The 14,188-nt window shown below is 28.4% G+C and overlaps 1 protein-coding gene across 3 annotated transcripts in view; it reads left to right on the top strand.

The window, feature by feature from the left end:
• The first annotated feature begins 8,999 nt into the window (after positions 1 to 8,999).
• LOC122855370 (paired box protein Pax-8) overlaps positions 9,000 to 14,188 on the top strand; it is a 76,956-nt gene continuing 71,767 nt past the window's right edge. For 2 of the 3 annotated variants that reach the window (XM_044156668.1, XM_044156667.1), the window contains exon 1: positions 9,000 to 9,833. The gene's annotated coding sequence lies outside the window, so the exon portion shown is untranslated. The remainder of the gene's footprint in view (positions 9,834 to 14,188) is intronic. The other variant, XM_044156671.1, reaches the window with a different exon arrangement.

Raw genomic sequence — 14,188 nt, 5'->3', positions numbered from 1 at the left:
GTTATCTCGGGTTTTCTGAACGACAAAACTCTCATGCGTCGATGCCCTTACCCCAACTTTTTGTGTTTCTCTCTCTTACTTTTTTTTTTTTATATTTCATTGATAAATTAATATTATTTGCGTTGATAAATTTTTAATTTATCATTTTTAATAACAATTGACAAATAAATATGCATTTATTTATTTTTATTTTGACATTATTTTTATTTTTTTTTTCGACTGGGAGAATTTTTTGTCAACGTTTGGGTGACGCTATCGCTATTGTCGAATATTTATCAGCTTATAATTTATAAAAATATCGTCATTAGATAGACAAAATGTTAATCTATTATGTGGTATAATTTTTTTTATTTATTTTTTATATTTTGACTGCGTTATCTCAAATTTTTCGAACGACCAAGCTTTCATGTGTCATGCCTTTTTTTCGTTTCTCTTACTTTTTTTTTTTTTTTAACTACATATTTCGTTGATAAATTAATATTATTTGTGTTGTTATTATTTTTAATTTATCATTGTTAATAACAATCAATAAATAAATATACATTTATTTATTTTTATTACATTTTTACATTCATTTTATTTTTTTTTTTATAAAATTTTTTTTTTTTTTTTGAGTGGGGGAATTTCTGTTTGATAATTGGGGAATTTTTTTGCTAGTAAATTTTTTTTTTTATATCCGCCATTTTTCGCGGTTTAAAATTTAAATATATTATTATTTTTCAATTTTAAATATTTTTTTTGTTTATTTTATTTTGAGATAATTTATTAAAATTAATAAATATTTTATTTAATTAAAAAAAAGATAAAAAAAAATTACTGTAAAATTTTTTTTCTTTTTTTTAATTATTATTTTTATTTCATTGGTCAAAAATAAATATTTTTAAATTGAATAGTGATACAAATATTAACTTGACGAATACTTGATATACATCGATATAAAAATTTGTCGATTGATTTTATATTTAACCGCAAATAACATTTTAAATATACTCTACTTTTTCAGTAAAATTTAACAAATTATACCTTCCGTTTTTGGAATTAAAAAAAAAAAAAAAATGATATACATATTATAATATTTGATCTTTTTGCCATTACAACAAATAATTCACTGTATTTTTTTTTTCCTTTCAATTTATGCTCTGATGTGTCTGATGATTACAAAAATTTAACCACAAACTCTTCTCATCTTATTTATATGAATTTTATTTATTTTTTTTTTTTGTTCTGTTGGCTGAATTGAGGCCAATATAAGCGTGTAAATAATATACACCTGGTGAATGCTAATATACTTGATGATAAAAATATAAATATATTATTAGTGTGATGTCGGTTAGTTTATATATTTCGGTGCTTCTGGATTGATTGTAAAATGCACGATAATCGAAGACGATCAGTGAAATTTCACGCATGTAAAATCATCATTTCTCTATGCGAAGAAATCCAAAAGCCAGAAGCTCAAAATCGATACAATTCTCGGTGAGACGAATTGATCATTTATTTTATTTATTTATTTTTATATATATAATTTTTTTTTGTTTTTTCATTTAACTCGACTATACTACCGTCATATATGATCGATAATTTTTTTATCTTCCTTTCTCACTATACACTGTGCGATCCTTTTGATCTTTTCGATATTTTTTTTCTTTTTTTTTACGATTGGCTTTCACACGGCAGCTCTCACCTTATTTCATATATATATATGGTCTATTTAACCGCGAAAATTGATCTTATAAACACGCCCAGGTGTGATTGATAAAGAAAAAAAAAAAATCAATGAGCCCACACACAAAATTGGGTAGTTTTTTTTATAAACTTCCGTTACCTTCTTGCATATTGAAGGATTAGTAAAAAAAAACAATTTCAAAAGTTATTGTTTTAGTAATAAAATTATAAAATAAAATTACCAATTATTTAATAATAATTATCAATAAAAAAAGTTGTTTATAATTGAGTTTTTTGAAGTGGAAAAAATAAATTAATTTTTATTTATGAAAATATATTTTATACAATCGATCGATTTAAAATATACCGTAACTTATATTGATCTGTTGATATATACATATAGATTATTGACTATTACATAAAAAAAAAAAAAAAACATTATCGTCTGGCAAAAAATAAAATATATTAATTGTCGGTGTTTTGAGGCGTACAATTGAACGTTTACTTGGAAGTTTAAGTTGTCGAGTCATGGACGAACGGTCGCGCAACCCCTGTAGGTCTTGTGTGGCCAACGTGAGACAGGTGCAACGAGATGTCCGTTTCTTATTTTTTCCTGATGGTGAAGACCTCAGCTAACCTTTCTCAACTCTCACGTCTTGATATATATATATATTTTTTTGAAAACAACAATACTTGTTTTATTTTGTTTATTGTCTTTAGCTTTCTTTTTTTAAGTACTCCCTTTTTACTCTTGGTTTTATTTTTTCGGGCCCAACTGGTGTTTTACTGTCTGCGTATATGTGTATGAACATTACGTACATAAAATCCAGTAGAAATATATATTTTTAAATCTTGTCTCTCAGGCTTAACCGACAAGTAAAAATACAATTACAATGCGGCAACATAATGCTAATGACTGTTAATTCTATTTGTTCTTTGTGATATTTTTTTAAATTTTTTTAAACTGAAATTTTACATTGGTCAAGGCAAGTTGTCGATGGATTAAGAAGGTGACAAAAAAAAAAGAGCAAAGAGGGAGATTCTTTAGTATTGCCGACGGCCTGATCGCCCTCGGTGTCATGAACAAATGAGCCGAATCATTTTTTTTTTTTTATATTCGTTTATTTTTCTGTACAGAGTATTTATTTTTGTAACTCTGTGGGGCCGTTATATATATTTCTCCTTTTTTTTTTTTTCAATCATAGACATCAGGATGATCGTGGGAATGTCCTTATATCGACAGTCTCGTCGTACAATATTATTTTTCTTCCAAGATAAATATAAATGATCAATCAATCGTGGTAAAATACCGTAATAATCTTTTTTTTTTTTTAAATTTATTTTCTATTTAATTGTTTTTTATTTTAATTTATTTTATAATTTTTATTTTTTCATTTTTTTTTTTACTAAGTTGACTATTTTTTGATGTCTATATTTACACAATGTAATTTAATTTTAATGCTTTTATTTGTTTATACTTTATAATGGTGGGAAAAAGTGCGAAAGTTTTTTAGATGTTTTTCTTGGCTATGCTCGACTAACAGTCAAATGAAAGCAGATATTTTAACAATAAATATTTTTATTATATTTGCAATATATTAAATTATATGATTTTTTTTTTTTTAAATTGGCAAGTGTTTATTTTATCATTTATGAATTATTATTATGTGGTCATTTTCACTTTAGTCTTGAATAAAAATAGCAATATTTATCGCGTGATCATTACGTTAATTATAACTTTAATAAATTTTTTTATAGTTCATATAAATTCGTCTCGTAAAAATTAACAAAGCTGATTTATAATTTATTTTCATCAAGTATATTTTTAATTTTTATATTACACCGTTTGAACGATAATAATTTCTTCATAGAAAATTGACAACTCAAGTCATCGACATAATTGCGCAACGAAAAAAAAAAAATACAAAAAAGAGAGGGAAATAATGATTAATAATATAGAAAATATTTTTTTGCAGACTTGGTTGCAAAATTTTTTAACCATTGATTATGTAAAACCACCAACACTTGTTTCCTATACATAACATTTTTTATTTTAATTTTTCACCTTGCTTTTAACAAATTAATTAACAAAAAAAAAGAGATTAGAAATTTTTTATTTATTTCAATTGTAAATATTTACAATTTTTTTTTTATTATTTATTGCTTTAAAATCTGATTGTCTTTAAAAATAAATAAATGAAAAAAAAAAACAGTTTCAAAACTGTTATAAAAATAATAAAAAAAAATATGCAAAAATTTTTTTATTTAGATATTTATCTTGACAATTATAAAGGCGAGAAAAATAGAAAAAGATAAAGTACTCAATGGTCAAGTTCCAAGTGAGAAAAACAATATAAATATCTTTATAAAAAAATTGAGTTTTAGGAAAGGGATGATTATTTAGAGAAGGAGTATAGCCAAGTATATGTGCAGACATGTGTTTGTATAAACATATACAAATATAAATATGATATTGTTGTATATACAAGGTTTGAAGGCGAGAGGCAAAACTATCATAAAATGAAACAGAGAATCGGGCGTCGGGTTTCCTTGTCCATGTTACTCGTCCAATCAGAGCCAAGTGGGCGCCGCGGGTAGGAGGAGACAGTTCCGCGCCGACAGCCGACGTAATCACCCGCGGCCGTGTCCGTGCTGTTCTCTTCAATCTCCCCTGGCTTCTTTAATTTCCCCTTATCACCCCTTCCAATTCATTTTTTTTTTCATCTAAATTATCTCTCATTTTTTTTACACCCCCGTCTTATAATATTGCTCTAACTCGACCCAGCTAGAATATATTTTACCGTAACAAAGTTAATTATAAAAAAAAACATTGTTTTATTTTTTAAAATAAATATAGAGCTTTAATTTTTTATAATGCATTTGTGCAAATAATGTAATTTATTCAATGACACAATCACTGAGTCTATTTGTTAATGCTGAAATTTAAAAATTTTCATAATTAATTTTGGAGGGAATATTTTTTTAACCAAGAAATATATTTCGATTTGATTAAATTTTTTTTTTCAACAAGTCTCATTTTTATTCGATTAGGATAGACAAGTATTGTTTGCAAAAAAAAAGCACAGATTCTATTTATAAACTTGGAAAAATAAATAAAAAAAAAACTAATAAATTGATTGAGGGTAATTTTTCCTGGAAACTATAATATTTTACTGTAATAAAACATCGAGATTGTGGCTATAAATCATGTCATCTGCATTCCAGACGTGTTACCCGTTCGATGAAGAGGTTTATGAAGACAGCAATATCTGCATCAAGTAGTCTGATGATATATTGATTAACTATACTTAATAAATTTTTATAAAAAACCACATGACCATGTGTTGCATCGAGTTTTTCCTCTTCATTGAAAACCATAATTACGTTGAGGAAAATAGCCGATGGTTATGTTTATTTATCTTTTGATAGTACTGCAAGTGCATCACCATTTTGTGATAATCACCTGGGGTCTTAAATTTTATTATCATTACTCGTGTAGTTATACATGTGTTTACGCACGTATATATTTATCATGTCCACGCGACAATTTGCCTGGAGACATTATCAATTTATCCGGAAGTTTGAAAAAAAAATTAAAAAAATATTTAGAATGCAATTTTTATTACTCAAAAGCCATCTATATACAAATACAATCAAAAAGTAATATCAATATTATCAAATATGTATATTTTTTTTACGCCCTCGTTTTACTTGAATAATTATTTTTTATTTCAAGTCAATACGTATGTAATTTTAAATAATAATACTTAGTACTTGAAGAAAAAAAAAATACTGATAAAATCTCTTCTGCATAAGTTGAAAGATAATTGACAAAAAAAAAAAAAATTGGTTAATTAAAAATTCAAGAAGGGTATATATAATACTTGTAGACGATAATGAGGTATTTTTACGTACAGGGTTGAGAAGTTCCTCAGCGGACGACGTTTTTAAAAGCGTCAGGTGCCTATAACCGTTGACGCGCGATAGCCGTTATAGTTATACATAAAGAAAAGAAAAAAAAATAAAAAAAAATATAGGGAGTGTGGTATATATAAAATGGTGAACCCCTTAATACATTCGCACCCGCAATAATAATGTATGCCATTAATAAGAATGCAACAGGGTGTGTGCGTGTTTTCGTTTGCTTCTTCGTCTTCTTCTTCCCCTTATGTTTTTTTTTTCTTTTTCTTTAGCATTTGCTAGTAAAAATTTTTTGATGAAAATAACATTGGATTGCATATAATGTATGTATATATGTGTGATGACTTATGTCGTGTATTGGTGATCTAAATTGAACGTTGAGGGAAACACTTATGGGCCATGTGCTTGGGAAGGGTGAAGGGTTTTTAACGGTTGGATGCTATATGGTTTTTGGTCTTACAGACAACAACGAACACCAGCTGATTCTAGCATGTGTTTCCCGCGCTCTACTTGACTTACATCAACTGTCTATATTTTTATTTGTCTTATAGATGCATCGCAAAAATAATATATAATTTAATTAGTAAATATTTATTACATATTCAAAAAGTATTTCGTTACTCTGCGAGTGGTCCAGCTGCTATTTTAATTGCTTCACATTTATTATCATTAATTTATGTGTTAGCTACATGATTAATCAGCATTAAATATTTTATTACACCTGCTTTAAGACAACTTTTCATTAATTAATTTATTCAAGTAAAATCATCGTATAAATATTTTATTTTTTAATTTAATATTGGTTGATTTTATTTTTATTTAAAAAATTTATATATATTCTTTTTTTTTGCACATGGGATTTTTATACCTATATCTTGGGAAATAGAAATTTTTTTTTTACGACCTAAATTTATTCAATATTATTATTTTTATTGGGCTGATTATTAATCAACATATGGGGCTCCCCAACGAATATGTAAATTTAAAAAAAAAAAAAACAAATGCATTTTTACTGTGACATGGTTCTTTGGTATAACAAAACAAAAAATAAATTTATATTTTTTAAAAAATATAAAGCCACAGTGACAATGAAAAAAAAAAAAAACATTTTTAATTGTTTAAAATTATACAGAAAAAGGTGGAAATAATACACACAATAGTGTATAATTAATTCACGTTTTTATATTTTTATTTTCATTAATTTTAAAAATTTAAATTATTTCGATGGAGTCGTTGACGCGTCATTAGGACTGGAAGCCGACAATCTATTTGGCTCTTGAGAAGGTTAACAATAATAAATAAAATTAAATTACAAAAAAAAAAAAAATATATATATATATATAATGTAAAGGGGACGATTGAGGGAACGTTGCACCTTACGCGGCGTCAGTGTAACAGGTGCCCCAGCTGGCACGATCCCGCAAGGCAAGTGCAGACTGAACAAGGTCTATATGTGCTCGAATTTTAACACGCGGACATTAGACATTTTCCAGGTCCCGGTGAGTTCTCAATGTTAATAACTCAAGATAAAAAAAAAACAAGCTATATATTTATTCAGCAATTACAAAATATAAATAAAAATTAATTTTTAAATTCATACAAAAATAAAATAAAAAGACACTGTGTGTGTTAGTGACTTTGTTTCGCGACCGTTGAACCATTATTTTTTTCTCTCCCCTTTTTTTATTGTTTTATTATTATTTATTTTAATTTATATTTTGAATAAATTTATTTGCAATGCGATAAGTGACACGCAGCTAAAGTTTTTAAACAATAGAGTAAATTTGTCAATGTGATAAAATTTCCGGCAGAATAATTTAAATATTTATACGCATATTTTGTAATTATATATTTTTCATTCGATATATATATTCACCTGATTAATCGAAAAAATTTTGAGGCATGTGAAAATTTTTTAAGGATGTAAATTTAAAAGCATAATAACTAGATGGGCGGAAAAAAGTTAACTATATGGGTGGGTGATTTAACGCTGTTTTCAAAAATAATAAAAATATTAAAATCAACTTTTACTACTACTACTTTAGAGGGTTGAAATATTTTTATTCAATGGGGGTTACGGGTGTCAGTTGCATTTTGTATTGCTTTTGTGACTCGAGCTGCACATTTAAGGGGAAAAAAGAAAAAACATTTCACACGCTTTTGATACGCATACTTGATTATGAACATTGGTTATGCGTAAATGAAACGTTGATTTATCATGCGTTTGATAATAAATCGGGGTTAAATTTAAAAAATAAAAAACTTCATTTCATTAATAAGGGAAGGTTTTAGGGAGTATTTTGAATAGACAAAGGATTTCCTCTATTTTATTCCCAGCATTTTACAATGTTTTAAATTAATAAAATTATCTCGACAATTATTAATTTATTGATAACAAAATATATACATTTTTATTGGGAAAAAATAATAAAAGATAATGATATATTGCAAGGTGCGATGTACATGTATGATTTATGAATTATTGTCGTAATCAGCCGTAACCACGATTGACTACTGCTGAAAGTAATCATGGCCAATGAATCACAAGTTAAAATAAACGTGCTCGTTCCGTCGGTCAATCTCAACAACAGCAACAGGTCGGTTGGATCGGATTCACAATTTCGCCACGCTCACTGCGGTTCACGAAACGCACTGTTGGTGGCACCTGTTCAATTCTGCTGGGGGTGTTGAATCAATTTAGCTCAAATAATATCTTACAAGATTTGATACATCATCAGTTCAATCGATCAGATGATTATTTTATTTTTTCATTCAACAAATAATAGCATAAATTGAAGATTTATATTTTTTTTCTTATAAATCAACTGGCATATTTTTTTTATGGTTCTACTTGATCCATTAGCTCAATTCATGTTGAAATTTGTTTACTGGATGATAATTTTCATTTAGAAAAAAGGTAATTTTTTTCTAGCAAATTGAGACAAATTTTTAAATTTAAAAAAATTAATGGGCCTTATATCAAATGGGCCTTACAAGTTAAAATTTTTAATATAACATTTTGATAAGCAATACATGATGGCACGTTTAAAATGTTTGACGATAGATTATATGGGCCCATCGTATATATACTTGAGACGAATCAAGTGTTTGCCCGCCAACAAAATGTTTAAAAAGTGGGAAATTGATGAAAAAATAAGGAATGATGAAGGGGAAAAAAAAAAAAAAAAAGAAAAGAACATTTGGTGTTAAGCATAGGATATATTGTGTTTGTGGGCAATATGGTGAGGGAAAAAAGAGATCGCGGACTCACCTGGCGGGGAGGTGGGCGGCAAGTACTGATATCTAAGTTGGAGAAGGAGGTGGCGAAGAGTGTCGAAGAGGTAAAATAAAATTAAAGAGAAGGGGGAAATGGTTAGAGCGAAGCGGAGGTGAAGCGCGACCGGCCCTCTGTGAGCCAGGGGCCCGAGCTAGTCCAGTACGGGACAGCACGCCTCCTGCTGCACGCTCCACGAGGTACACAAGGCCTAGATTGCTACTACGTCTAGTACTATCATTCTGACTTGGTCTTTTGTAACAAGTTTTACGTGTCCGCGTGTTACCGTGCTCGTCTGTCAAATAAAGTTTGATACTGTTTTGTTTTTGTTTTATAAATTCGGGGGCATTATCATAAAGACAACTGGCTAAAATATTGTGACAGTGATTTTTGATAATTATAAAAAAAAAGGGTCCTAGTATTTTTTTTTTGGTGTTTAAAATTTGCGAACTCAGACTGATCACGCTTCGCGGACTGTGACTGGTACTCGACCGTGTGCCCAAGACCAAACCAAATCAGCTGGTGCGCATCCGAGGGTACACATCCGACGGAGCGCAAAAATACATCCATTTTTCACCCCACGCGAGTGCATTCATTAATTTTACATCATTGTTATTTAATAGTATTTTGATTTATTTATTATTTTTATTGAGTTTATTTATATTTATCAAATTCATGTCTTGAAATAGAAGAAAAAATTAAATTGTGGAACTACAAGTGCTGTGATTACTCCAGATATACCAGTGTTTGTTTTATTTATTATTTTTTTAAAGACTTTTTCTTTTGTTAAATATTTATAGTTGTCAATTGAATCATTGGCTATGATTGGAGACAGTGTGTGACTACAATGAAACTTTGTTCAAGTGGTGTTTATAAGTAAACCAGTGGAATCATCATTGAGAGACTTGAATGCACGAACAGAAGAGAATATATTAAATCATAAAAGTGTCATCAACGTTAATCTTCTGACTGGGTAAGTCACAAGTCTTTTATTTACATATATACTTTAAACTGAGTGTTAACCATTTTGGCGGGAAGATGATTAGTGTGATATCAAAATTTAAAATAGCGAAAAAAAAATTAAAAAAAAAAACAGATTTCACCAGATCCTCAAAGTATATTCGTCATCCTGACAGGAAGTCAATTAATTCTTATCCGGCGTATAATCATCAAGTTATGAACTACCATAATTCTTTTTTTTTTTTTTTTTGCTTTTTTGCTTATACTTTTATTACCTCGAAAGAAGTCAATTTAGCTGGCACGAAAACGACGTCCATTTCCGTTGTAATACAGCGTGGTTTTCATCACTCTGAGTCCAATTTTTTAAAAATTCAACAAAAACATAGTCTACTATCAGCTAAGATGCAAAAAAATTAGATAAAAACAAAACAATAATCTAAACGTAAAAAAATGTTCCAATTTTAAGATGATGATGATGATGGTGATGAAAGGAGCAATTTAATTTCATTTAGTGTGTGCAACTTGTGTGGTATATAATGTCCAAATAATGTTTTGATGGTGACAGTTGGACTTGTCAGATGTCACCATAACTTTATCTTGATTCAATAATTATTAGACTGCTTCTGAATTAGGAATATTTTAAAGTATAGTCAGCTAGAAAAATAAAAACACCTGTATCATCGCGGTTGATCACCTTCCAAAATATATATCGGTATATATCTAGTAGCTCAGAGGCATACGCTGTCGTCGTCGTAGCACACATCTGCTATTTTATAACTCTCCCTAGCTTTCTCAATCACCCCTATAGTGATCAAGGTAACGTTCAAGGCAACTGCCCTTCTCAAGTTGTTTCTTAAAGGCAGTTGTCTGCGTCAGGTGGTGGCTCATTATATTAAGGGTGCAACGAGTTATATCGTCAAATATCTTAGGAAACAAAATTTCACTGGTCGACGACCCTCTTTCGAAATAAAATTATACATTTTTTTATTATTTTAACTCAACGACAACGTTAAGTATTTTTAAATGTATGTATATGGTTTTGGTAGAATGACTTACAAACGGATGTAACGAATTGTCGAGAAAGTCTTCTTTTTTTTTTTTTTTTTTTTTTAAATATTATTTTCGTCTTCATCGTCTTTTTTGAACCCTCTCTATTTTTGTTTTATTTTTTTGGGCTTGTACATCCGTTTCTATTGAACAAAAAAAAAAAAATACATATCTTCTATTGTTATATAATTTTAATGATCTTTAAAATGATAATTCCATTTTAATTTTTAAAAGATGACAATATAAATTATTTGTCATGGTGGTAATGTAATTTACGATTTAAAAAAAAAAAATACATTTTGGTAAATGTATTTTTAATATTCCCATAATATTTATTGAACAAAACATAATTTTTTTTTAATTTATTAAAATATGTTTATGAAAGTTATCATCAAGAATTATTTTTGCAATTATTCATCAAGTACTTTGTATAGTTAACGATTATTGTAAATCGTTGGTGGATCGATTGGTCACGACTATGGTCTTCGTTGTATGTTATATACTTGAAGGTATGAATATTCGAAATTGCTAATAAATAATGTACGTGGTATACCGCGTGCCATAACTCCTTCTGACTACACCGGCACTCTACTGAACGCAAGAGTCATGTACAAAACGTTAAAAATATTTTTTACTTAAGATTGAAGCAGCAAGGACATTATCTCAGCTGGACATCAGCCTAGGTCATTTTGCCGATGTCATTTTGCAAATGTTCATCATTTCTTTTTTTAAATTTATTTATTATTTCTTTTTTCATCTTGCAATATTATCATAATTCTTCCATCATTGTTGCTCTCATTTTTTTTTTGTTTATAAATTTTTTCTACATTCTGCATATATTTATTTTTTACAAATTTTATTAAGGCTAATGTTTTACTATTTTTTTTTTACTTACAAACATGCATTTTTAATCTTTTTTTAAACTACAAACTATATATAATATATTGTGATGATTACCACCAATCCAATTGGCACATATCGTGCAAATAACGATAATATATTCTTAAATCGGTAATTCACAAATGCTATTTGTTCGAAATGTCCGCAAGTCAAATACAAGAATAAAATTCTCATTGAAAGATGAAAGAAAAAATAAAAAAACCGGTTCAATATATATGATAAAAAAAAAAGCCCATACATGGTTTAAACCTTCCAGGCTTCCTCCTTCGTGTTGAACGTTTTGTTTTTTTTTTAATTTTTTAATTTTCCTTTTTTTTTTTTTGATAAATATTTACTACTTTACTGTTTATATTTACGCAATTGCTGCTGGTCAAACAACAATATTTGCTCCTGAAAAGAGGATAGTAAAAAAAAATGAACGATATATAAAAACATATTGAAAAAAAAAATAAAAAAAATAAACATCAACAAATAGGAGGAGTAAGAGCGGCACTTAACGCAACGACAGCGTTACGATAATCACCTTATACTTACGGTAAATACGTTGGGTGCTATTATAATGCTGCGAATATATCAGGCCTATCAGTTTGTTCTTACGGGTCAGGACCGTCGCGTGACGTTGAATGAATGGTCACTGCCAGTATTACCTCCAGCTACACCTTACCCAAACATTTAAAAAAAAAAAAAAATTAAAAAACAAGAAAATTGAAATATATATTGGCATACATATATATAATCTTAAGGACATGTGTGTTTGTGTCGGTATAATGAGTCCGGTTCCTTAAATTTTTCTCGAGTCAAGTATCTCACTGCTGCACGGACCATCAAACAATATTTATCTACACTTAAAGTTTGCATAGACCTTGGGCGTATTATATATATTTCTTGTTTCGTTTATTAGCTGTGCAGCAAGTTGTCTGATAGTTAATTGCAGTGTGGCATCGCGCGCGGCTCCTCCGGTTATATACAGTTAGCTCAATGTATAGCAGGCTACAAGGAATGAACAAAGTAAGACAGATAAACTTGTGTGTGCTCTCCCTTGTCTCTACTTTTTATTTTAATTTTTTTTTTTTTACCTCTTACCCCTTTTATATTTCCATCTGATCCAAGCCACGTTTTGCCGATCGTACGCCCTGTATCACAGACTTTGCGTGTACAAGTAGCTTGAATCTATTTATAGTAAACCACTAACATTAGTGTACGTGTATATATATTTATTCACGTGAGATATATCATATGTATATATGTGTAAATTTGTGATGGAAAATGTTGAATGTAACATATGCACAAGAGAGAAGGAAACATTTGTTACATTAAAGCAGCGAAAAAAGAAAGACTCGTGCGCTCTCGGCAAACTGCCACACCTGGCCCCAATTGCATCCTATTTATCTAACTATTTTCTACTTACAAAATACTCACTGGTCTAATATTTATATCCCAACCAAATTCACTTGGAAAATTTCAAAATATCAAATTTATTTGTCAGCAAAAAAAAATCTTGATAAATTTATAAAAAATAATCAATAAAAAATAAGTTGACCCTTTATTAGTTTAAAGTTAAAAACTATATATGCAATCTTAAAAATTCCAAAAGAACGATTTAATTTGATCAGTATTATAGGATTATTATTTGATTCGATTATGATAAGATTGCTTGATGATTATTTTTACTGTATACCAGAAGCGTTAGTGATATTAAATATATATAATAAATAAAAAAAAAAAAATAATAAAAAAATCATTAAAAAACAATTTTCTAGTATAAAAACAATAAATTGGTTTATTCGATAATCAAAAATGTCTACTTTAAACGAAATAAATAGCTCTCAGCACTATTCAATAAAATTATCATTTTTTATATATATATATATTTTTAATCCTCGTTATTTTATATCAGATCAAATGATGAAAGTAAATGATCCTGTATAAAATTCCATGAATCCATGAAGCTTATCTATCCTCTAACTACGAATGTATATTTATATTGATCTCCGGCACCTGTTGCGACGATCGTTGCCGATATCAATGAACAGAAAGCATGCACATGTGGTCACATACATACATAGTTTTCTTTTATTTTTTTATTTCTTTTTCTTCAACTTCATCAGGTGCGTGGACACATAGAACACAACGGGGGAATACATTATATACATTTGATATTTATATACAGACAAAAATAAAATAAACCAATACAACGAAATACGCGAACCTGTTTTTTATTTATAATATATATATAGATATCAAAAGTTATGGTATTCACCACACGTCCGTTGAATGTAGTCATCTGTATCAATCAGGGTATACCCAGGCATCATTGAGCATATACATAAAACACCTTCTTCTTTTCTTTTTTTTTCATCTTCTTCTTTTATTACAACTTGATATACATATATATGTGTAATTTCAAGTTGGATACTTAAC

Source organism: Aphidius gifuensis, linkage group LG4 (assembly GCF_014905175.1).
Source record: "Aphidius gifuensis isolate YNYX2018 linkage group LG4, ASM1490517v1, whole genome shotgun sequence".
Classification (NCBI taxonomy): Eukaryota; Metazoa; Arthropoda; class Insecta; order Hymenoptera; family Braconidae; genus Aphidius; species Aphidius gifuensis.
Note: the sequence above shows the minus strand (reverse complement) of the source record. Positions and strands in the feature narration are given on the sequence as shown.